This window comes from Phalacrocorax carbo, chromosome Z (genome assembly GCF_963921805.1).
Source record: "Phalacrocorax carbo chromosome Z, bPhaCar2.1, whole genome shotgun sequence".
Taxonomy (NCBI): Eukaryota; Metazoa; Chordata; class Aves; order Suliformes; family Phalacrocoracidae; genus Phalacrocorax; species Phalacrocorax carbo.
Window position 1 is genome coordinate 56,379,723 of NC_087548.1, and position 26,459 is coordinate 56,406,181.

At 40.2% G+C, this 26,459-nt stretch overlaps 1 protein-coding gene across 2 annotated transcripts in view; it reads right to left on the bottom strand.

The window, feature by feature from the left end:
* Positions 1 to 26,459, bottom strand: part of RNF38 (ring finger protein 38) — a 127,332-nt gene that overhangs the window by 95,905 nt on the left and 4,968 nt on the right. The window lies entirely within an intron of this gene.

Here is a 26,459-nt window from a genome sequence, read left to right on the forward strand (position 1 = left end):
TGGAGGACACTATATAACTGACTGCAGAATAAACTGAGATGTAATGCCAAAGATGTAATCAATGTAAACAAGGAATTTACATATCCAAATACTCTTCCTGCAGAGACATAAAACCTGTGGCACAATTTATTTGTATTACGGAAATTCCTTACAACACCACTTAGTATCTGTGTTCTTGTCTGAAAAAAAAGTGTAATTCAATATAGTGATCCAACATAAAGACTAGCAACTACTGGAAACAAGCAAATTAAGTTTTCTGCATTAAAAATGGTTCTCTTAAAAAAATAATTATATATATTGGTGGGCTCCTGCATCAAAGATTCTGCTTCTCACAAGCTTAAAAGTCCAGGTTTTCCGGTGGAAATTAGTAGAAGATATCATGTTCTAAAAGGAGTAAAAAGATTAAGCATTAACACTGCTCAGAGCAGGGACTCAAGTGCTATTTCTTGCACATAATGTTTGCTAGTTCAGACTGACAAAACTTTGTTGTGAGGTCATGCATGAGTGACAGAGAACTTAATCTGGCCTTTATTTATTACAAGAAAAAATGAAGTAAGAATTCAAAGAGATTTTGAGTTCAGGGTGAATTTTGCTTGCAGTCAAGAAAGTCTTTGTACCTTCCAAATGACAATATATTTGACAGGGAAATGAAGAAACACAGAGAACCCAATTGTGCAACCTTTCCAGAATTAGTATGCTTTCTGAATCACCCCTACATGAAAAAACTGCAAAGTTAATAAAGTTAAATATCGAGGTATAAGGATAAGCACCTGCACATATAAGATATTCACCTGGTTGTTAGTGCAGCATACCTATGATAGACATCAAGCTACACAAAGTCTACTACCTGAGGCTAGGCTAGCTGAGGTTTACATAGATTACCACATTACTAAGTGTCTTTAACAGTTCATCTACCAAGAGAATGCCAGAGAAAGGCTTGAAAGGTTCGGTGACAGTAAGCTGGTAGCAGGAACATGCTCACGACACACTACAGTTACACATTAATATAACTCTCTCCTTAAGCAACCTTCAGGGAATGAGGTGTGAAGATTACAAGAGAACTGAATTTGTCAAGGAGCCAGATGCAGAGCAGCAAGAGTCAAAGGCATAAACTGGGTTATGACTCAAACCTGGTAGACAGCACAGAGACTTGCAGCAAGAATGATCAGGACATGAAAAGATTATAAAAAGACCAGTACATTTCAGCTTAGAGAAGCGGTAACTAAGGGACACTACACTTAAGCCTAAAAACATTTATGTGATGAAAATAAGTAGAGAGGAATTATTCACTAATTCTCTCAGGAGAACTGTCAGCATTGTTAAGTAGTACAGGTAAGTCAATTTTCCTACACAATCCCCCTCTCAGCTGTGGAGCTTTCTGCCATAGGATGCCAATGACAGCTGCAGATCAGAAGCGATTGTAGACCATGAGATCACCATCCACTACTAGTTGCCAAAAGCTGGAAGCACAGACCAAGAGAGGATCCTTCACTGTTTCTTTTGCTCCTAAGCTTCTCTGGAACCACCCACTAGTTGCTACTCATTGAAATGAAAGACTGAGGAAGAGGGATCTGGCCCAAAGACTTAGGGTCTTTTGCTCCCACACAAATAGAGGTAACAGATAAAATCTCCCTCTTTTACAGCCACAGCCAGCACATGCCAAAAGAAAAGCAACAACTTCCCAAATTCCGTGTTAAATTCTACTTAGTCAAATTCAATCCCAGATCAAACTACTTATCTTCCTACAATGGTTTGGGAACTTCAGTGCTCTTGAGGAAAGGCATGACACTTCTACAGCCAGGCTGATCTGCTTCTGCTTACAATACCCACCAGAGTCAACAGTGCGCTTGTCACCTGAACATCCTTGAAAGCCAAGGAAGAAGGAACAAGAAATTCAACAGATGACCTCTGACATCTGTTCTCTGACCATCCTCTGTAATCTACTGAACAGTTACTTACGGGTGCTACAGAGAATCGAGGCAGACTTCAGCCCATTTATCAAAATGCTCCTGTTCTTGCTTCCTAACAGGTGAAACAATGGCATAGATCAAACTAAGAAGAAGTGAGAATATACCCACTGCATTTTAGTAAGGCCTGGAGAAAGTCTCCTGCCAAACTTACTCACCAGATGCTCTGAGCAGATTTCTTTTTTCATTATCTGTTACGGCTGCCAGAAGAGACCACAAAATACCTTTGAAAGGCATGGGTTAAACTAGACCCGAGGTTATAAAAAATGCATTTCTGGCCTGGAGACAGCCTTCCAATGGAACAGCTAATTAAGACTCCTTGTGCACAAATCCTCAACTTCCACAGAGTGGGGACTGCAGCCTGCACTTTTCTCTAACCATTGGCTCACCTGGTTTACTCAAAATATTAACTCTACAGAGTGCCAAGCCCAGAACAGTTATGTTAGCACTGGAAATGCTGAGTCACTCACAAGTTAATGTTCCATTTTTATTTATCTCTGTTTGCCAGCATGAAGACTGAGAAACGAGATCAGTTGCATCAGGTTTTCTCTGTTCCTGCTAATTTCTTACAGAGGTATTCAGATGCTTAGCCATCGCATCAGCTTTAAGCAAAAGGCTGAAGTATTTGGACTGCCTTGTTTTGGAAGCACAAAGAAACACAGAAATATGGAATTTTGTGTTTGGTTGTTGTTGTTGTTTTGTTGTGTTTTGTTTTTTTTTTTAACAAAAAGACCATTCTAAACATGTATCTGTGTGTGGCAAAGCTGGGTACTCTGGATTCCAGAGGACAAAGCAGACTGTGAGGTATGTTTCTTCCACAGTAGTTCTGCTTCGTAGCTGTGAAGAACTGGACAGCCTATACTCCTCTACACTCTGCACATTTAAAAGGCACTCTTAAGGCACATGGGAAATTCTCTGCCTTTTTAACATTTTTCACACCTGCTAATTTAAAAGCTGATCAGCTGCCAAGCAAATTGAGACCAAATGACAAACCTGTTTCCCATTTATTCCTCCAGGGTGGGGGTGGATGAGGCAGGAAGGAAGCAAGCGCATGTGTGTCCAAGCCTAAGTGTGCGTCCAGGAGACTAATCAACCTCTATATTTTCTAGCAACGTTCTTACAGATTTTATTGTTTGTCTTTTCCCAAGAGGATACAATGTCAGATGCATGACTTTTTGAAAAACAACTGAAAACTTCTAGTGCTTACCTTCTTTCAGAGGCCATCTTTACACATACACAGTCCCAGCTCAAGAGGTCTGTTAGCAAGGGAGGTACAGAAAATTGATAAACAGAAGGGAAAGGAAAAGAAAGGAACCTGTTCAACCCGATACTAACATTCTCACTAAACACAACAAATCTTTCAGAACAAAACCTACTTATTTGACAAAAACAAAAGGGAGGGAGGGCATGGTGTTCATCTGGACACAATAAGAAAAAATCATATACAATCAATTTTATGTCCAACTGAAATAATCAATACTTTTAAACAATTGTCCGAAGTATTAGCTCACTGGTTTCACCTTTCACAGAGGGTGGGGAAAAAAATGTATCTCAGCTGATTTATCCCAGGTTAACTCCAAATATTGTAGTTCAAATACACCCTGAGTTTCTTGCTTTTTAGACAAAAACTGAGCAAAAGTTTCATTCTGCAGAATCAGGACAACGCATAAATTCCGCTGCACAAAGGAGGCCTCAGCAAAGTGATGTGGATTTCAACCTCCCCTAAGTTTTCTTCTGAAAAGTTAGCAATTGAACATCCTGAAGCAGCTGAAATCTGTAATGACCAGCTAACAGAACAGAAGAATAGAAGAGAGTAAAACCTTCATAAGTACCTGCTAGGCAGCTAATTGTGTTTCTAAACCCAAGATTGGAAAGAGAATCTTACCTAATGGCTACAGGAAGGTCTTGTCCTTCTGTCAAAATCTGTGCATCTTTCTAACCATAATGCTCTGCAGGGCTAGGTGGTATGAATAATTCAACCCAGGAAATTAAGAAATCAACGCTGCTTCACTAGTTTTTACACAGTCAAACTTAAAAGCTATACAGACTATGTGCCCAGTGGCCAGCAGGCAAGTCAGAAGCAAAACACCTGTGTGGGCACATGTGAAGATTCTCATAACCTCATCAAACTTTCCCTTGGAAAGTAAAAATTCTCATACTAATCCTCCCACCCACTACCAGTTTCAACAGGTGAGATGCTACAGATTTGTAATGAAATGGTTTTAAGAAGATATATATAACAAGGAAGGAAAGGCAGTACAGGATGCTTTTCTTAAAGGTGTCCATACAATGTGCCCGTGGAGTCTGAAAGTTTTCAAAATGATCAGGAGGTGACCGTCTACTTTCAAACGATAGGTAACTCTCTAATGAGATCTGTCAAAATATCAGCATAGAGATTGGGGACAAAAAGATTATATACCATAGAAGAATGAAATACAAGCAGTCCACTGCTTTGTATGACAGACCAGAAATGAAGCTTTTAGCTCCAAAACATCTTTAGATTGCTATCAGAATGTTCCTGCCGCCACAAAAATAATAGCTAAAAAAATAGCTCTGATAAACAAAAAACCCTTTCTGGACTAAAACTGTACATGTAATAAAATTGGCAAGGCATGGGAAAAATATGAAATAATAGTCAAATCTGATATAAATCTTAAAAGAAATAAGGAATAACTTTTGTGAATCATAAAAAAAAAGATTTGTCTTAGGCAGCAACTACAGACTAATGTGCAGAGGATACTGTATGTAACACTGTAGTAATGAGCTTTATGTGTCAAGAACCCAGATATTCTGCATCTTCTATCTTGAAGCACTTCAAAGATTAGGCACCATCATGTGTTACAGTCTCTGCTTTAACTGACAACTGTTTTATGACTTCAAGGGAACTGTCACAAGAACAGATCCCTGAAGTATTCTGTTTAAGAAACACTGACTACACAGACAGTTACACTATATGTAACTTGTGGTGAATAAATTAAAATTTTAAAATAAATTAAATAATTAAAAGGTACATAAATTCTTAAGCAACATTCACAGAGGACAGAATAACAGGCATAAGAAAGACCTAATAAAATGCACAATTTAGGAAAAAAACCTAGTAGTAGTTTAAGGAAAAGCGTAATTAACAAAGCATTCAGCTACTTCTTTAAGGGATAATTATGAAATCTAACATAAAATTACACTAGGTACTTTCAGTTCATTTTCTATGAATGTGTAACAGGAGTTTAACTACACCCCTGAAATTGACTAACGATTCTTAACTGGTAAGGAAGAAACATGTTTTGAAATGAAAAATTTCAAATGGACCCTTTTACCTCTCCCTTTTACCACTCTTTTAACTTGCCTTTGAACTTCCTTGTTTCTTACAGTCTCTTTCTGAATTCTCCACCAAAAAGCTGTTCCTAAATTCCTTAGGGTTTCTTCAGCAGTGATAGTCACCACAAGAACAAATGCTTTTATAATGACAACACCTTCTGCAAAGCTGCATCTCATTACTGGCAACCTCTGGCCCTGTTGTCCAGACTCAAGTAACACATTTCAATACACAACACTTTGCTCAAAACTTCATTCCCTAGAGAACTTTGCAGTCTCACTGAAATCACAGTTTGAGTTCTCACAGAAGGCAAAGAGAATGCAAAACATCCTGCTGTTTCGTGAAGGCTCACAATGTGTTTCATACTTAGGCTCTCAAGCTTATGAACCAAAACAAGCATACCTAGTTCAGAGAAAGCAAAGGGCCCTATCCACCAAAACCACCACCTAGTCCAACTGCTACAGCATTGCCTTCTCAGAGTTACGTTTTCACTGAAGTAGTACAAGAGTCATTTATTAAGGTTGGACACTTCAAAGGCAGCAAAATCTATAAAACTGCACACCAATCAATTAAGCCAGAAGAAAAGGGCCAAAGCACTTCATGCACAGAGGACTAGTCCCAGTCTTGCAATACAGAGTGTCAGCTGTACTGGTGACACCACATCACCTATCACCCCTAAACTGTTATCCTCATCATCACTGTCAGGCAGGTTCTGAGATCATGACAGTGATACTTAGCCAGCCACAGCCTACCGCTGACAGACAAGCAACAAGCACAATTTTTCTGCCTCATCCCTCTCCTGTGCATGGACAGTTAATGGTCCAGCACTTCCGCACTCTCTGGGAAGGCAGGGGCAAGTACTGACAATCTAACCAGACTACCTCTGCACTTACTCCCCCCGGGTTTCCTGGTGATGTCATTGCTGCTTGCATCCCTTACAAGATAACCTTGCAGGCAAATTCTTAATACTGAGCACCTTGTAAGAGTATTATATTCGAATACTGAAACAAGAATACACATACAAGAGCTGCCGTTATGAAAGTATTGCATTAAAACCAAAACTAAGACAGCAGCTAAAGCTTTTCTGGTTTTTAACATGGTTTTGAATAGCATTAACAGAACAGACAGCACAAATAATCTAACTGCATGAACGGTTTTGTAGTCCATACAAATACTAACAATGCTGACTTGACTTATACGATATGTGACACCCCATATGTCCTTGGGCAGGAAGAATAAACAAGTTTCAAAGAGAAAAACTGAAAAGTCAGAAGTCGGGACAGAGTTTAGTTACATGAAAGGCATAAACATAAGTAAAATTAGTCTGCTGGTGAAATTTATGATGGAAACATATCTCAGAGATAACGGTATGGAAGTCAGTGATTAGACAGGGAAAAATGTCTCTGAGAACTACAGGAAAGACAGTAGAATCAGCAGAAATCTAAAAGGTCAAGGAACATTACCTAAGTTAAGGTGGGCAACTTTGCAAAACTTCTAGAATAAATTACCCAGAAGGAGATTTGATGCAGGAGGAACTGGAAAGAGCACAAAGTGCATCTGGTATGAGATAAAATTATAACAATTATATTGTTAAATAATATATAACAAAGATTATAATTAATTATAACAATTTCTGGGATAATCACACATCACAATATTTCTGCATTTTCATGTAAACCTGCAGTTTTATAAGTTACACAAGATGTTTCAAAAGTTAAGACTTTACAGGGATAAGAAGCTGCTGATGTTGCTCACAGGAGACAAACAGCAGTGGAAAAAATATTGTCAGGCAACTGCCTTAACACTGAGGAGCTGAACTGTGTTCATGCAACAATCTTTTCTTACCCAGAACCAAGAAACAGAGAAGCTATCCTATGTTTGTATGGCTATAGCAAAAGCTAAACCACAGCACAGGAGTTTCTTGAACATTTTTGGAAGCTCACCCTTAAAGCATGCAGTGGGTCAGTACCACACATATTGCTGTAAATGTTCAGTTTTCTTTCTCTCTTAACCCCAAATGTGCCAGAATTCTTTGCTACTAAGACTAGATTTGCTATCCCATCCAACACAAGTACCAAAATGTCAATTTCTCTCACTGCAGTGCCTTTTTAAAATTATTTTTAGATTTTATTTCACTCATCCTCCTTTCTGCCTGGGTATTACTGCCTATCTGAGGCATATTGCCAAATAATATAAGACTGATTACATTAAGTAACCTAGGCCAGTAAGCATGCTAATGATAATTTCACTGAGGACTTCTTTTCAATAGAAAGTATCAGTGCTATCCAGACAGGGCACTTCAGCTTCCCCAACTATCAGACTCAAATATTCACTCATCTCAAGTTGGAAAGCAAGCAGGCATCATGTATCAGAAAGCTCAGAACACCAGTGAAAGCTTATTTGAGAAACATGAAGCACATGGTTGTGACATTGACAAGTACAGCAGCTCCCCACGGTGAATCCTTTTTTGCCTTTTTGCTTCCCACCAGCTCAACTGCAGATGCAAGACGTGAGTTCCGTCTCCAGCATTTCCACTACTGCAAAAGCCCACAAGGGTTCAGCCCATCCTTCTTTTGTGACACTGCCTTAAAGAGAATCAATATATTCACAAAGAACATTGTCAGAGCATAGTTTAATTGGCCTCCGAAAAACAAAGTCCTTAGAGCAGGGAGGCTACCCATAGTGTGCCACTACGACATTCAGCTACACTCAGGAGACTTTTCCTTAATGGCATTGCTTAAACCTTATTCAAGAGCTCTCAGGATAATTACTGTATGGAAAGGATTCTTTTGTTCTCCGTTTAAAAGACAAGCAAAGCAGACTTGAGGCATACTTTTTGGTATTGCTAATTTCAAGGAAGCACTAAGTTGCTTTAGCTAAGAGACAGAACCCAAACTTCCCAAGCAGGTGCAAAAACACAAGCTAAAATTGGAACACAGCAAACAGCTGGAAGCAATCCTCACACCAAGCCACAAGATTTGTGCGGGCATTTTAAGATATTCCAATCTCCATCCAACTCTAGTGAAATTACAGCCTTGTACACTCTGGCTTGACAGCAACATTATTTACTAGGATCTCTCTAAGAATGATACGGAGAAGGAGCAATCCCAGCAGTGGAATGTGGAGTGGACACATTCCCAGAAAGCAGAGGAAGGAGGGATCACTAGATTCATGAATTGTGTCGAAGTAGTAGTGAGGGGTTACCATAAAAGCTTGCTAATTTTGCAGAGCAACTAAAATCTAGGCTGTTGAACAGAAATCCAGTTGCTTACCATTTTAAAGAGGAAAAATGGTTTAGGTAATTTCATAATGAGAAGTAGGGAGAGGGCCAAAAAATACCTTCAAGGAGATAAAAAGGGGAGCAAGAAGACAGAATCATGAGTGAGTCACAGGAAGCTACCTCTGCCACAGGCCTCTGTCCCCCTTGCCAGGGTACTGCCTCCACATTTCCAGAACATCCTCAGGACAGGCTCTGTTCAGGAGCAGGCAGAGTAGCACACTGCTAGTAAAGCAAACGTGGGAGACATGACCCAGCCAGTTCGACACAGACATACAAACATGCTGGATGAAGTGTGGGCAGAACTGTTCAACTAAGGATGCTTACCCTCATCTGTCTAGCACTGTCTGCAATACTAGACAAGGCCTTAAGTTTCAAAGCAATCCTCATTTTCTAGTCTATTCAGATCAATAACAGACACAACCTGGAGACAAATGGAAGACAGATATAACAGAGTTATGACAGGATTTAACAATAGCAAGTGAAGGGCAAACAAAGTGACAGATGAAAGTCAGTGCCAATAACTACAAAAGAACCTACACAAGGAGAAAAACAATCCCAAATACACTTGTGGACCAAAAGCTTCCTTTTGCTTCCTCCCCTTAAATGTAAACAATCTCTTTGCATGAACATTCAGAATTCACAGAAAAGGACTACAGAACAAGACTGAAAATGATGTACACTCAGGGTTTGCTAGTACCTTGAAAACTCCATTCTCCAGAGCCTGTAATTAGAGTCACAGAACAGTGATAGAGCAGTGGGGGCAGGGTGAAGACAACATACAGACCTGGACTCTTAAGCTTAGAAGTTAGATGACTGGGTGAGTATGAGTGCCACAGAGAAGGCAGACAAAGAAAAGTTACTCACTGTGCCTCAAAAAAAGTCCAGTCCACTGAACACCATGTGCCTGATACAACTTCCATCTTAGAAAGTCCCTGGCCAGGACTTCCTGAAGCTTGGGTAATATGATAGGAAGTTTGCCTCACTCAAACCCCATTCTTAAGCATCTACTGATGAGTAGCCATGAGTAGCAACTGGGTGCAGCGTAGACTGACCTAGGACTAACCTGTATCTGACAATACAATTTCTTCCAAAACCACTGTTCAACTTCCTCAAACAACCCTCCAGACTTTTAAGACCAGCTGTAGATAGGTTCCAGATTTTGGATGGCACTTCAGTATTTTTGTGTGGCCTCAGTAAAGCTGCAAGACAGAACAGGACACCACCAGTGTGATCGACAGCAGTCCCTCTCAGCGTAGAGAGCCCATCAACAGACATTGTGTGACTTACTGGACACAAGCAGTTTTCCACAACCCTAGCAGTCCTATTACAGACTGGTAAGTGCCTGAACAGGGTAAAAGAAGCCTCCTGGCACCAGGTCAGGTATAATCCACATGACACTTTCTCCCCACTCCGAAATTAGTCTCTGCTTGATTACCAGTTTTTGTTTTTACACTATCCATTTGTAGCACTTTGCAAAATACAGCCTCTCCAAGCACAACTTAAAACAATATAAGTAAAAAGATTCTGCCCCATGAAACAGTAAAGCATGGCATGTTATTTCCTCGTTCAGAAGCCAGTTACAAAGCCTATGATTCTCCTGGAACATGACCAAAGGTCAGATGTTGACTTCTAGCAGGATACAAGGACTGAGGAAAGTCTGAAGTTTCTTTAGATTGCCTAACACTTAGCAAACAACAGACCCTTCTGTGCTCAGGTACCTGGAAACTGAAACTAGAGGGAAAAACAGCAGATAAGGTTAGGGCTGGAAAAGTTGAGAGAAGAAATCAGTAAACAAAATATTACATCCATCCTCTGGAAATTATGTCTTTGTTTCTCTTTCTCCTCCTCACCCAGAGGTGATGTATGGTAAGATGAGTTGGAATGTAGGTGAGCATTGTTAGGAGTTAGGATCTGAGTACCAAGGAAATAAACAAGGGTATGGGTGGCCAAGACTAAACATTAAGAAAAAAGGAACTGGAGATAACACCTCCCAGGCACAAGCCCAACCCAGGGACTGTCTAATGTTAAAGGAGTCCTACTTTTGCCAGTAGTGGGATGTTAAAAGTTCAAAGTATCCTTTAACAAGAACGCAACACAGGGCAGCAACTAAAGTAAGTGCTCTCCACACAAGCAGTCTCTCAGAAGCCATCAGAAAGACTGGAAAACCTTGCTTAATGCTCCTAATAGCCCTATGTCTAGATCTCCTCGCAAGAGCTACTTTGAGAGAGAAAAGCACAATCCAGATTTTATAACTCAAGTACTATCAGCAGCCTGCTTCAATAAGCCATTTAATGTTAGTTTTCCTAGAGTCAAATGACTAAGCTATGCTCTGGATTTCTAGACACAGATCCTCACTTGTCTAACTGCCAATGTTTTCTACATTATTTTTGTAACAGAAGCAGCATCTTATGATGGGAAACTCTCCCAGTTTTTAGAGGAAATTGTTTCTGTCCAATACTGGCAACCATACTACAAAGCTTATGAGAATGAACTCTAAGTTGAAAACAACTGTGATGCTAAAGTGTTTTTAATGAACACTTCATCTGGGAAAAAAAAGGTGTATTCACATGTTTAGTTCTGTAGGACAGTGTTAATACACTTCTGTGAAATGATAACATGCTTTTGGGTGATAAGGGCAATTCAGGTTTTCTGCTTTTTACCTGATGAGAAACAAAAAGCCATCTAATATTCATCATATTCCTTGAACACAGTGTACATCATATTTGCCTGTGAGTATCAAACGTGAGGCAAAAAGCACCAAACATGTACTAGTACTGTAAAGCACAGGAGGAAAGCACTGGGGCTACATGAGCAAACCATACAGCAGAGCCTGGTAAGAATTAAATTCAGCAGCTGAGGTTGACATCCAAGAGCCTGAAAGCTTGTGCTTTCCAATAGCATTGGGGGTTAAGCGGCAAGGATCACTACCCTCAAAATGAGAGACCTCTAACTTCAGTCTCCTGAATAGTGAGGATTACTCTGCAGGTGCAGAGTGGAAACCAAGCCGTTCTTTTTGATTCATGAACTAACTGAATCACATAAATGAAGGTAAAGTTTGAAGAAATATCTGCACATTGAGGCCATTGCATCTGTGAATTTTTTCATTCACTTTGCATTATTGTAGAGCTGCATGCAACAGAAAATGAACACTTTTGTTCCTGAAATACCAAGTTGTTCTCTTTTTACCCCTGCTCCCAAGTTCCCAAGTATATGTTCCTTCATCATTAATGCTACCTCTATCATTATCTCCACATGGGGGATTTTTTTAACAGCCAAATATATAAATAAATCTATGCCATCACTATTTATTTACTTTTACAAAGCACTTCTTTACTGTGTGGGTCTGTCTGAAATTTAATATGTATATCCTAATAGCCCCCTAAGGACTACCAAAATAGTTTACTAGTTACAGCAAATAATATTTCACATTATTGAAAAAAAATAAAAACCCTCTATATTCAACATTGTAGTAGCTAGCAGCCCTGTTACTTGGTGCTCCTAGCAATCTACCCAACAGGTACAACAGATGAAGAGAGGTGGAAACAAACATCACCTAGAAATTACGATGCAGATTGAAAAGAAGTGGTTGCAACCTCTTTGCTTTCATTTCTTGATCCCATGTTAGGGCAGCACTGCCACTGAGGGAAACACTTCCAACCCTCCGACATACTGTAGATACGCATCTGTAAGACCATCCAGTGAACCTGAACAAGTGATTTACCTCCATTAACACCTAATGCTAGTGCTAAATTGCAGCAGCTCATTCATCCAACTTAGGACTGAAGTGATCAGAAGCCAGGTGATAATGGGCAGCTTCTCCTGCTATTCCAGCTGCAGCTTAAGGGTGCATGAAGTCATGCCCTTAGAAATGTTGTAAATTACTAAAGAGTTAAACTTGCAGCTTGAGCCATTATTAACATAAACCCACAGCCTGAGAGATACAAACAAGTCAATGAGCCAACCTGTGAAAGGAATTCAATTCACGAGCTGAGAAACTTCAAGGACAGATAACAGAAAGAAACATCTGCCACCAGGGAAGATAGAGGGATGCCACAACCATGAAACAATGACACCAGCCAGAGTCACAGTAACTGGGGGAAAGGTAATTCCAGCAAGGGGAGATTGTGACCACTGACCAAAGGACTACCCACCCATCATGGTTTTAGCTGGGACAGAGTTAATTTTCTTCACTGCAGCTGGCATAGTGCTGTGCTTTGGACTTAATATGAAAACAATGTTGATAACACACCGATGTTTTAGTTGTTGTGGCATAGTGCTTGTGCTAGTCAAGGACTTTTGCAGCTTCCCATGCTCTGCTGGGTGCACAAGAAGCCGGGAGGGGAGGGGGGCACAGCCAGGAGCGCAGACTCAAACTGGCCAAAGGGATATTCCATAGCATGTAACGTCATGCCCAGTATGTTAACTGGGGGGAGCTGGCTGGGGGAGGGAGGCAGCAATCGCGGCTCAGAGACTGGCAGCGTTGGTTGGTGGATGGTGAGCGGTTATATCGCGTTTCTGTTTTTTTCCCCTTTTCCTTTTTATTATATTATCATTATTGTTATTACTATAATAATTATAATTATTATTTTATTTGAATTATTAAACTGTTCTTACCTCAACCCACAAGTTTGTTTTTGCTTTTGCTCTTCTGACTCTCTCCCCCATCCCACAGGGGTGGGGGGAGTGAGCGAGCGGCTGCAACGCGTTTAGTTGCTGACTCAGGCTGAACCACAATACCCCCCCCCACTCCTTTTGAGTCTGCACAGTGAATTAATGCATACTGTAGCTTTAAATTTAAGCAAAGGAAATACAGGCCGACAGAAGAGAGGATACTTATTCAGTTCAATTATTATGTATTAGATAGGCATGGTGTGTTAACTTTCATGTATAAATGTCAAAAAGGAATTATAGTAGGTGTGTATGCTAGGTGGAGAGATCCCCCGTGCACCCAGCACCAAATAAAGTAATGCCCGCTCTTTAATAAGCCCAGTGTTGAGGATTTTTATTCATGCTTTTCAGTGACAGAAACGCCATTAGTTTTTAGGACATTCCTTATACTGTTTCTAGACAGCTAATAAAGGGGTGGATGCCTGATTCAGAGCTTCATGACAAGAGCTAGAGAAAACACACACACACTAAGCAAATGCTTTATGAACTCTGAAAAGGCCAAAGCTGTCCTTATCTGCCTTTTTGCCACCAATGTCAGTCAAAAACTCAAAAAAAAAAATCCAAACCCAAACCAGCTTTTGCAGCATGTCCTGATTTCACTTTCCTCCCATTTTGCCACAAAGGTCCCACTGCCTCATGCTCAGTACAAAGAAAGAGACTGCTCAATATTGAAACACTGCTAGCAATGGATGCAGATGGTGTTCGTTACTCTGAAAAGACTGTGCATCATCACGGTAAAAACTTCCTAGAGGGACCACCTACCTAAGAGTCCTACAGCCACTCACTCCTGTGAAAAACTGATCCCTTCAAACATATTTCATAAAATGTTCTTCAAACATTACTGATGTCTTGGATAAGCCACAGGATCTGCATGACTTTGGAAAGGCTCATAATGGGCCAATTTTCACCACAGTACAAAATACAAGATGGGTCACCTAGAGCAACACCAACTGATCCTCACAAGTACAGAAGTTCTTAATCATTTCTTCTTGGTATACAAACCAAATGCTACTTGGAAAGGTATGCTTCCTTATAAGCACAAGGGCAGAAGCCATTTCCCTTTCCTCCTTACTCATAAACACCATGCACTCTTCCAGAGACATGGTTTCACTGATGAGCAAAGTTTATCACACTCTGTTCCTGCCGACAACCTTGCTGACCTTTGCCCTTACATGAGAATTCATAACAAAGCTCCCTCTGTCCTTGTGATGGATGTGACTGCTTTCTGAAGTTCATTCTAAGCATCAGAGCCATGGACATTTGGCCACAGACAGATATTAGACAGATGTAATCCACTTAGAAGATTCTTGCAAAAAAACACACAAAAATCTAGGCACTGCATTTACAAAAAAAAATAGGCGAAGTGCAGCAATTTTATCAACTGACAGAGCAGCAGGTCACTGAAGAGTATATTTTACTGCAAATCACAGGTCAGTATGAAACTACTGTTTACGTTCCATTTATACGGCTCGATTATTTCTGGATCTTCATTAATCCTGCAGCAGCTTTCTCTCTGCTGTGTGGGGAAAAAAAATACCAACAAAAACAACACCACCACAAAACCCCCACAACCTTCCGGAAGCCTTCTGGGTAAAGTTAAAAATCTGAAATCCCCCAAAAGCTAGGCAAGAGACATAATATATCAATCTCTCTCTACATCAAAAGGTTCTGGTTTAGCATTTCATTTTGAATTTGATAATTTTATTTTCTTTACAATTCCAGACTTTTCACCCATGGCAAACTTACAAGTATATACAGTATCCTAAGATTTCTGACTAGTGAATAATCTAGAGAACATCAGTAGATTCATAGCCTTTATCTAGATTCTTCTGTATATACACATTTCTTTATTCAAAATAATGGCTGCTGTGCAGCTCATTTTCAATTTTAGATGCAAGCTTTCGGACAAGGAACACAGAAAAAACTGCCTTTAGGGTCAACTACATTACCCTTTCCAGCTGTAGAACTTTTCTAGGCAGCAAACTGCTTAAGTCAGGAATCACACACAGAACAGCAGTAACAACAGCAACAAAGTGCTGAGTTCACTCTGCTCACCTACATTAGATTTTTCACCCAGCTCTTCATAAACCACATCTCGCCCCAGGGCGCCCTATGCAACCTAGTAGTGTTTCCTTCTTCAAGCACCTGGCTTGGCATTGTGACAAAATTACAAGCTTAAATTCCTTGTGTATTCAAAGGAGAGATCTATCTGTATGTGCTTATGTGAATAATTCCAGACCTCTTTATTCCAGGCCATGTTGTATTGTGTATGTAAATGCAAGGTTTTGGTAGCTGGGGGCTACTGGGATGGCTTCTGTGAGAAGATGCCAGAAGCTTCCCCTACATACAGCACAGCCCATACCAGCCAGCTCCAAGACGGACCTGCCACTGACCAAAGCTGAGCCAATCAGTGACAGTGGTAGCACCTCTGTGATAACATATCTAAGAACTAGTAAAAGCTGCTGCACAACAGCAGCTGAGAAGTGAGAAAATGTGAAAGAAACAACTCTGCAGACAACAAGGTCAGTGAAGAAGGAGGGGAGGAGGTCCTCCAGGCACCAGAGAAGAGATTCCCCTGCAGCCTATGGTGAAGACCATGGTGAGGTAGGCTATCCCTCTGCAGCCCATGAAGGTTAACGGTGGGGCAGATATGCACCTGCAGCCTGTGGAGGACCCCATGCCACAGCAGGTGGATGCCTGAAGGAGGCTGTGACCCTGTGGAGTGTCTGCACTGCAGCAGGTTTTGGGCAGCACCTGTTGCCCTGTGGAGAGGGGCCCACATGGTGCGTGTCTTCTGGCAGGTCCTGTGGCCCCACAGGAGACCCACGCTAGAGCAGTCCATCCCTGAAGGACGGTACCCTGTGGAAAGGTCCCATGCTGGAGCAGTTTGTGAAGAACTGCAGCCTGTGGGAAGGACTCATGTTGGAGAAGTTCTTGGAGGACTGTCTCCTGTGGGTGAGACACCATGATGGAGCAGGGGATGAGCATGAGGAGGAAGGAACAGCAGAGATAACACGTAATGATCTGACCACAACCCCGCATTCCCTGCCCCACTGTGCTGCTGGAAGGGGAGGAGGTAGAAAAGTCCAGAGTGAAGTTCAGCCCAGGTAAAAGGCAGGGGTGCGAGGGAGGGTGTTTTAAGTTTTTATTTCACATTATCCCACTCTGACTTTTGATTAGCAATGGATTAAACTAATTTCCCCAAGCCAAGCCTGTTTTGCCTGTGACCATAATTGTTGAGTGATCTCCCTGTCCTTATCTCAACGCATGAGCCTTTTCTCATGTTTTATCTCCCCTGTCCAGTTGAGGAAGGTGAGTGATAGAGTGGCTTGGTAGGCACCTATTGTCAACCAAAATTAACTCACCACAACATAACCTTATTTCTCCACAGGATTTCATTTTAGTTTCCATAGTTTCTAATTCTTTATGTTCTGTGCAAGAGAACTGCACTCTGGAATATTCTTCATGTCCCCATGGAGCAGTAACAGGCTACAGAAGTAATCAGCTCACTTGTCTTTCCAATGGATTTATTAGTGTTTCCTTCTCTGTAGTTGCCAATTCTCAACTTCTGATATTTTTTTCTTTGAACTTCATAAGGTATCTCATTTCCTGGTAGTCTTACCTTGCTAGTTATCACCCACTCTCACTCTGTTACATCAGGAGTTCCCACAATCCCATCACACTCTTACCTTTCTCAAGTAAACAAGACCCAGCTCTCCCAAACACTCCTATTACCATAGCTCCTTGTGCTCCAACTGATACTCATGGTAACATCTGAAAGCAAAAGCAGCAACACAGATGCACGTCAGCCACTACCTGTAACATCCACATAGCTCAGCAGTTTTCAGTTATTCATCTAGCAGCTTAACAGCCAAAATACCTATTTGAGCTCAAACTCTGTTAGATACATGAAAATTCTGAGAAAGAGGGCAAGTTACTGCAGTTACACCCAGTCTATGTGGTAATTTTAAATTACTAACTCCTTCTGATGGGGACTGCTATTACTAGTATCTTTATACAACTGAACACATTACCACTTTTGCTTTTAATGAAGGCGTACCTCTATCCAATCCAGAAGAGAGGGCTCTCAGATTTATGCACTATGTATATATACAGATTTAAAAACATATGTACTGTCTAGTTTACTTTTAGGCATATTTTAGTTGAAGCCAAGATCGCATGAAGTAGTGTGCAGAACTGGAAGAGAAGAATCTAAGTACTCAGGTCAGCTAGCCCCACTAGCAAGCCATGAGCTAGTAAAGTTATATGCTGTAGACAGTTTCACAAAAGAACCGTGTAAAATTTACAACGCATTCAACACACAAACTGGCATGCTGTAGAGCCAGTTTCCTCCTCAGCAGTACCTCTTTTTATACCTTAAGTAATGCACTAAGGCAATCAGAAGTCGAGGAATATGACCACCGCTAAACTGTAGATCTTTTTAAGAGATACAGAGGTGACTGTTTTAGATATTAAGGTATGTAAGTTCATGTGTCTGCCTGTGAGCATTCCCACATGCACAGGGTGTTTGTCTCTGGCAGCAAACAAACAACTGAAAATATACAAGGCAAGAGAGCTAGAACCTAAGACACTGGATTTATCACCACTTGTGCATGTTTTGAACTCTCAACCTTTCTTTGACAGCATCACTATGCTAATAGCAGTAATAATAGCAAGTGGGAAAATAGAGAATATTGAATAGAAATGTAAATGTATATTTAAAGCAGACTTTGAATGAACAATGACCTTGTTGCTTGTGAGGCATCCATCTTTATTTCAGCACACCACCCTTTTCTCAGGGCTGCTCTTACTTTAACAGCCTCTGGGTCATCTACAAAAGCCAGAGGAAGCCTTCTAGTAGACTCTCTAGAGTAATGAAGATCAGCGACTGGACTTTTCAAAGTCTATGGTAATGAGGTGTCTTACCTCCCCCTTTCTAAATACAGACCTCACAGTACAAGAGCACATATGCCTCCTTTAACATAGGCATGAACAGTGAAATCAACAAGCACAGACCAAAAGATCACAGATCAATTCTGTTTTCACAATACTTGATTTGCAAAGTTGAAAATTGGTGTCCGTGATTGATGATGAGAATTATGCCTACACTTCTGGAGAGAGTAGAGGAAATCCGCTCCTGAAAACCTACCTGCATCCTCTCTGTTTCACAATAGTTTCTTGGACAGTAATATCTGCTTTGCCTAGTGAGTAAACTTAGAATTTAAGCTCTCAATACCCCGGTTTTTGCAACACAAAGTATGCTATATCCAGAGCAAAACTCCAGGAGTTCAGACATAACCAGAGATCCCACATTTCTTTTTCAAATATGTACACCAACTGAGATCCACTTCCCCTTCTTTTTGTGAGTCATAAATTCTTAACAGCAGCAGTTTGCTTCACATGCAACAGCCTTCCTTGTTAACACCATACAAACAAAGTTCTAAGCCCAGTTTTGCAAGTTTTCATACAAAATCCTCACAGTGAATCCAAGCAGTTGGAGCAAGACAGCATTTTGTTTACCAGAGCTCAGAATCACTTTCACATCCCAGAAACATGTCTCCCAGAGGTGTTTTTTCAACCTCAGCCTGCTAAATGTATTTTCCATTGAGACCTCTGGACAGCCCTGGAGAACAGAGATATCCACATGCCCTAGTTTTGCCCTCTCCTGAGGCTACATGATTACATGGTAACATTTTGATGCCACTGCTCCTATGATAAAATAAACAGCTCCAGTGGCCACAAGAATGCTGAAGACAATAATCTGCAAGAAGTGCGATTCAGCCCACCAAAGTATTTTCATTACACTTTGAAACCTGTTCCTTCAGCAATAGCCTTGAAAAGGACAAGCTTAATTGGGTTGAGGGGTAGCAAAAGCGAGGAAAAAGACTAGAAAGCCATGAGATGAATCAAGGAAGCTCCAGCATGACTTATCAAATGAGCTGAAGAGCTCAAAGTTTTTTTAACACAAGGAACAACAAAATCAAGACAATGAAAGTTAGGCAAATCAAGATAAAGGCATAAAATCACCTCTTGATTTCATCACATGAACTGCCAGGACAAGGAAGCTTAAGAAGTCCAAAAAGTGCACATGGGTCCCCAACATGGCTGGAAATTTCTTTTCAATATCAAACTGTTAGGAACTTTGAATTTCAAGCATCTGTGAGCTGGTGGTCTACCAAACAGGCCAGTGTATCGGTAAGCAGTGATTCTCCAGGTGGAATCTGTCTATAACCCAAAACCAATGGGGTTATCACATCAGATTGTTCTTACCAATGACTTACCCTGTTTCTCAGAACAGGACAAACTCCCAGAATGAGCAATTCAAAGTCACTTCCATGTCAAAGACGACCATCTGTCACTTTAGCTATACTGATTAAGTTAGCATAGCATAGCTTTCTAGCACAGACAAACCCTAAGCAATAACTCCAAAAATACTGGATAATAAATATCAAAGCATGTCAGTACATAGGCATTCAACAACAGTCATCCCAACTGTACTAAAAAGTAGTTACGTATTTTCACTTATTGCTGCCTACAGATATCATAAAATCTTTAGCGGTTATTCTAGGCCCTCACTCTACAGAGGTGCAGTAAACCTTACCCATCATTTCTTCTCTAAACTGTATAGCTACAAGATTTTCAGAAGATGAAATTAAGAATAGTTCAGTAGGCCGTCATTTTGATATCTCTTTGCTGGACAATCCACCTTAATTGGAAAATCCCTAGTGGCATAAAAGGCCTCCAAAACTAGCCATGGTGCCCTGAAAACAAAGCCCTCCTACAGACTTGTACAATGACAGAATGACTTCCTATGGCTTACCTTCTGATGCAGACTATTAGACTTAACTTTGCTAGTCCTCTTCTTGTTGCTATTAAACTTGAGGGGAAAAAAGCAGAAAAGGGAGAAACACAAAGGTAAGGAGAACTAAGCTACTAGAAACATTTCTCTCTTTGAGACATGAGTCCCAAAGAGAAAATGCAGCATCCAAAAAATGAAAAATAAAACACTTGTCCTAACATAGAAACATAACGTTAAAGAATGATAAAACAAATGGCACAAGTCTTTGCTTTAAAACACTTTAAGGCCATTTTTGTCCCAACCTAACCAGAGACTCAGGAACTCCAGAAAGTTCTGGTATCCTCTTTTGACCTTGCTACCTGCTTTGCCACACAGCCTCTTTGCAGCTGGTTAGCGAGAGATACAGATGATACTTCAGTTAATTCACATTTTAAAAGTCCATAACAATATGGGCAACTCATTTACTTTCAAAATTCTGTTTTATGACATAGATGTTTTAAGAGTGATCCTCAAAAGAAATCTGCAGTTACTTAGGCAGCAGTATTAACAAAAACTTCTTTTCATGGATTTTTGTTCTATATTTTTATGTTCCCTCCCTGCAGTAATCCAGATTCTCCAAATCTTTATAACTCCTGTTCCCTGAAATTCCTTTGGCTTCCCTAGTCCCTCCATTCTTTCCTGTGTCCCTGTAAGAGAGACCACAGACTGCAGCTGTTTGGAAGCAAATCACTGGCTAACTGCCCAGCAGCTACCTAGGTCCATGGGTCAGTAAGCCAAACAGAACATCAGCAGCTCCCTTCATAAGAGTTTTCTTCAGTGGGCAGACTAATCTAGCTGCTACTTAACCAATGATTTCTTACCATTCTTTTTAAGAAATGAAAAACCTCCCTCAACTCAGAAGCTATTTACACAGAACAGGACTAAAAGAACAAGCATGACAGTTTTACATAGAATGCCAACTTCACATTTACATGGGAAGGCAACCTGAGGAGGTCCTATACCACATTTTTAAAATCTCTGCCTACTTTCTGTTATGCTCATATTTTGTGTTACTGACTGAATTCTTGTTTGTACCATTTTTCTCTAAAAATACTATAGAAGATTTATGCTCTAGTAGACTCATTACACATAACTATCGGTTAGATAAAGACTAACAGAAAAAAGATAAATCAGTGAATATATTTTGTTTTTCTTTAATTGTACATATTTTATGCACACACCCTACAAGCTTGAAAAAAAATATCCCTCCCATTACTGAGCAATACATATCTCAATCTATCTGGTACTTTCTGAGAAAGTGTACCAAGTATGACAGCAAAGACAAGACTCAACATCCCCTACACCTCTAAGACTGAACAAAATAGGAACTGAAGTGCACACCTTTGTCAGAAGAAGAGACACTGCTTATACCTAAACCAGCAAGCAAATAAGTTAGGAAGAAGGTGTGAAGAGAGGCAGAAATGTAGCTCTGCTTTCAGCACTTCTTTAAATACAAACAGCTATTGATGCTTTACCCAAAGGCATTTATACACAAAGTATCCATGGCAAAAAGTAGTTTTGGGTATGTGGGGAGGAAGTGTGTTAAGATGACCATAGTACAAAAACCAAGGTTGAAAAAAAAACTCTTGCAAGATAGAGACTACACTTGTATGCCTAAGAAATAGAGTTCTCACCATCACATCTGACCATCTGCAACTAAAACAGTCCCAAATGACTGCTACTTCTCTATTTACAGTGCCTGAAGCAAGCATCCCCCAAGCCAAGGGTAACATGGTCACTACAGTGTCATACAGAGTTATTCAGGTTGAGAGAGGCTGCTGAAGGTTACTTAATCCAATCCCCCTGCTCAGATCAGACCAATTTAAAGCAGGCTGTCCAGCGCCTTGTCTGGCTAACGTCGTAAATTCCCTGTTTCCAGCTCTCTGCTCCAGTGCATGGTGAAAAAAATTCTTCCTCATGTCTGGTCAGAAATTCATGTAATCCAGCCTGAGCCTTATTCCCAGCCTCCTGCCCTACCAGCATGTAAGAGTCTGGGTCTATCTTTTGTGCATCCTCCACTGAGAGAAGGACAGACAGCATTGAGATCTCCCCTGAGCCTCTCTTCACCACACTCTGCAGCCCTATTTCTCTCCACCTCTCCTCATAGGTCACATGCTCCAGCCCCTACATCATCTTTGTGTCCTCAAGCAAGCTCACCCCACTAAGTCAGTAACGGCATTTTCAGCAGAGCTACTCCCCACCCATTGAGCCCCCAGCCTGACCTTTTCCACACAGTTATTCTGCCCCAGCGCAATACTTTGCATTGGCCTTTGTGGAATGCCACGAGGTCCCAATTCTCCAGCCTGTCAAGGTCCCTTTGAATAGTACACATGCTCCCCAGCACACGGACTGGTCCCCACAGTATGGTGTAACCTGTGAACTAGCTAGATGACCACTATTCCACCACAGAGTTATATTCTTCAATAATAGGAGGGGTTTTCTTCAAGTTTGTAATGTGATACCATCCTAGTCACCATCGTCATATCATTTTACCACATTTACCACTTTCATAAATCTCCCCTAATCCCTCATGTTCATTATGCCCTTTTAAAAAAATAAAGCAGCCAAAAATGCAACAACTCCTTTAAGTTGTTTCTCCTCCGTGCTCAAAGTCTTCATTATTAGTAGATTTTGTATCTCACCACATAAAAGCGAGATCAGTAAGATTCATGTCCTGTCCTGTCCCCTCCTCCCCTCCCCCTGCATTTTAATGGTTTTTACAATTTTTAAAATGTTTTTTTTTTAATGTTTTAAAAATAAAATTAAGTTTTAATGAAAAAGGGAGTATTTTTCTGGGTGTGCCTCCCTCACTTTTTCAGTCCAACTCAAGAGACACCTATGAAGAATGACATCAAATTTATCTTTATTCCCAGTTGCTTGAAATATGCCACTGCAGCATATACCAAGGTTTGTTGCTTTACTTATTTACAAGCACAGTCACAGATTTATTAAGTTTCAACAGACTTCTCATACCAGTGGCTAAAAGCCATCACTTCCAAATCTCCAAAAAATCATAAGAAATTTCTGAAACTGCTCATAAGTCTGAACTGCATCCAACCTCCAAAATCATCTGCAAAAGCAATTTTCATATCATATCATAAAAGCTTTATGTAATCTTGCTCAAACACACACACAAACCAAAAGGATCATAGACTCCTGGGTTTCTGAGCCAAAGGACTCAATAACCTACAACTAAATCTGCACAAAAATTCTTTCCAAAAGCTACTGCTTATTCCTGCTTGGCTTGCTGCCATATCAACTTACAAACAGGAAAAAAATGATGCCATGGAGAAGATCTATACAGAAAGCCTGCCTGCACACCCTAAAAATAGACAGATAAACACGTTTTCAAGGGGAATAAAAATCACTTTAAAATGTCGACCTGTAGGCAGGGAAAAAAACCAACCACAATTCAGATCCTGCAAATATTTGCACATGTTCTTAATGAAAGCAGAAGTATCCATGTGCCTAAAACACAAATCCTTACAGAGCAAGAACCCAAGCAGATAGTAAATGTAAATCTCTAATGTTTTCACTTTGGAACCTGAACATATGCCAGGTGCAAAGCAGCAAAAGATAAAGAAGGAATAACTTTCAGCTGTGCTGAAAAAACACGCAGCAAATGTTCTCAAACTGTATGTTGCAGTTCCTTTGTGCAGCTTCAATCATACAGCACTCATGCTGTTCCATGTATTCTCCAACAGACCCAACTGTTCTATATACACAGTTAACTTTGCCAGCCATATTTTTTGGTTTAATAACCACTCCCCAGGCTCTCCTATAAATAGAAGTCATGTGAACAAATACTGTGTATGGCTTTTAGCAATTTTTAAACTATTTAAGGGTAGTCTTCCTAATAGGCAATTTTCTAGGTATACAGTATTTTAATAAGATTCACAGAATTCACACTTTACTCCTCGCTGTAGAGACTGGCAGAAAATACATAACATAAATAACAATATTCCTCCTGCCCTCCTTCCAAAAAAATGTGCCCTGGAGCACAAATCAGTAGCATTACAGGAAAAAGTGCAATTCCTTTTTTCATAAGGGATATAGAAAACAATCATAAACACCCTTGAACAGTTTAAGTATTGTTCTTTTTGATACTGGCTGAATACCTTTGTGATACAGTTGTGTACATTATACAAAAGAACAGAAATTCAGTGAAGGACTTAAGTAAGCTCCTCTGATTTTTTTTTGTTGTTGTTGTTGTTGTAATTAAAGTGATGGAGAATGTCTCCTTTTAAAATTATAATTTGTCATTTGGGATTGCCCCAGAAGCTGGTGACGGAGCCAAAATGCTTAGAGTTACAAGCTCTGAAATATTACAGTGTTTCACTAAAGGCTGGTTATTATGACAGCTCATGTCCATGAAAACCACACCAACTGGACAATGCAGCAAGCAACATAGATTATTTGTGTGGATGCAGTACCCCAGTCATTTCAAGAGAAATTAGAGAAATGTCTTGAGACACTTTACCACCAAGAGACTGATCACAGATATTACTCTTTCATACATCATGGCTGCAAAGGCCTTGCATGAGAGGCAGGATGCAGAGGCTCAACCTAAACATGATGCCAGTCATACTGAGAACAGCAACCCAGGAGCTTAGAGCAGGGATGACAGGCCCTCCAGTTAGATCTAGGGAAGAGTGTTTTAAGAATCAACACTGGGAGCATGTGTGTGCATCTGAGAAGCTCAGAAAACAGAAACACTGTACACTGTGCTTGCTCAAAATACTTCTGAAAATACCTAGAACTTACTATTTCAAAAACAATTGCCTGCATCTTTCCCTGAATAAAGTGAAGTATGTATTCTTTGCTCTACATTACACATCAAGTAACTTCCAGAAGGAAGTTTTATTTTAAGCCACTGGAGCACAAAAACAATAGTATTTTTCCCCTCAGGAATGGAGAATCTTCTCCTCATTCATGGAATTCTAACAACCAAGCATCTACTGTATTTTGCATACACAAAGAAGAAAAAAATAGTTTAGAACAAGCATAGAAGAATGCAACCAGAGGTGTTAAAAAAAATCCAGCACCAAACCACCCCACAACAAAATAAACAAAACCCAGAAAAAACAAAGGTAGGAGAAAGCAGCACCATCATATGAGAAGATTCATGCAAAGGGAGCTCCCACTGCGAACTTCGTAAGATGCTCTCTGACATTTTGGTGCTCTACCTTCTTGCTATCCCACCCTCATCTTGTATAACATTAACACTGGTAAATCTTACGTTTAGACGATACATCTCCATCTGACCTTCTGACACGAAGCAGACACCATATGAGAGGCCACTTAAAATACCTGAGGTGCAAGAACTAAGAAAAAAAGCTCCAATGACATTGGTTGAAAAAGATTTAAAGCCAATCTTTCTCTGGAAAAAATCCACGAGTCAATGAGATTCTGTGCATGTGTGGATTTCATTTTGCCAAGCTAATTTGTGGGTAAAAAAAAAAGGTTGTATAAGCAGTAAAACTAAATATAAAAAGGGAAGAAAAAAAACCCCTAACTTTATTTTTTAACTGAGCACAACATTACTAAGGATTTACAATATTTACAATCATGTGTATTAATATTCTTTAAAGCAATTTCTCATTTTAACCTTTTTGTGATCAGGCAAACATACTTCTCAAACTATGTTGAGAAGAGTGTTGACTTTTCAATTTCTACATCTGTCTGAAAGCACTGGTGAAGCAGTGAGAGTGTAAAATCTGCCCCGCTGCCTAACTTTTCTCTGTAGTAATTTCATCTTGGAAAGAAATAGCTCAAGGTTCAAATAACACATGTAATGTGCCTGGGATGCCAACTTTAGATGGATATGAAAATGCAAATGTTGTAGCTTTGTCATTAAATACAGAAAAATCGTGCAGATGTAGGAGGGAAGTGTTAGGATATAGACCAAGCTAATACGTGTAATTTTTCATTACATTTCTCTTCTTTGAACTGAGACTGTACTGCACACTGAATCATCAATTATCTGTTATTAGTTACTTTAACTGAGATGAGACCATCAGTTTCAAAAACAGACAGACTCTAACCAAAAACTGTACAAGACATCAGACCTAAATTGTTTCTCAGCTGCAAATCCATGCCATCTTCACTAATGCCTGTGGAGTGACACCAGCAGAAAAATCACTCACATCTAACACCTCCCCTCTTAATGCAAATTAATCTCTCCCCCATTTTCTAGGCAACCAACAACTTTAGGCAAGGCAGTAGCTAACAAAAGACAGGTGAGTTTACAAACCAAATCAATTGCCAGCTATATTGCAGCTCTGTATTAGTTTTTTCTGTGTAACCTCCCAAACTCACAGTCCTTCTGACAGCTGAAGGATCAGTTCCAGTAGGTCATCCAGCTCAAATCAACAGATACTGACAATAATCAGT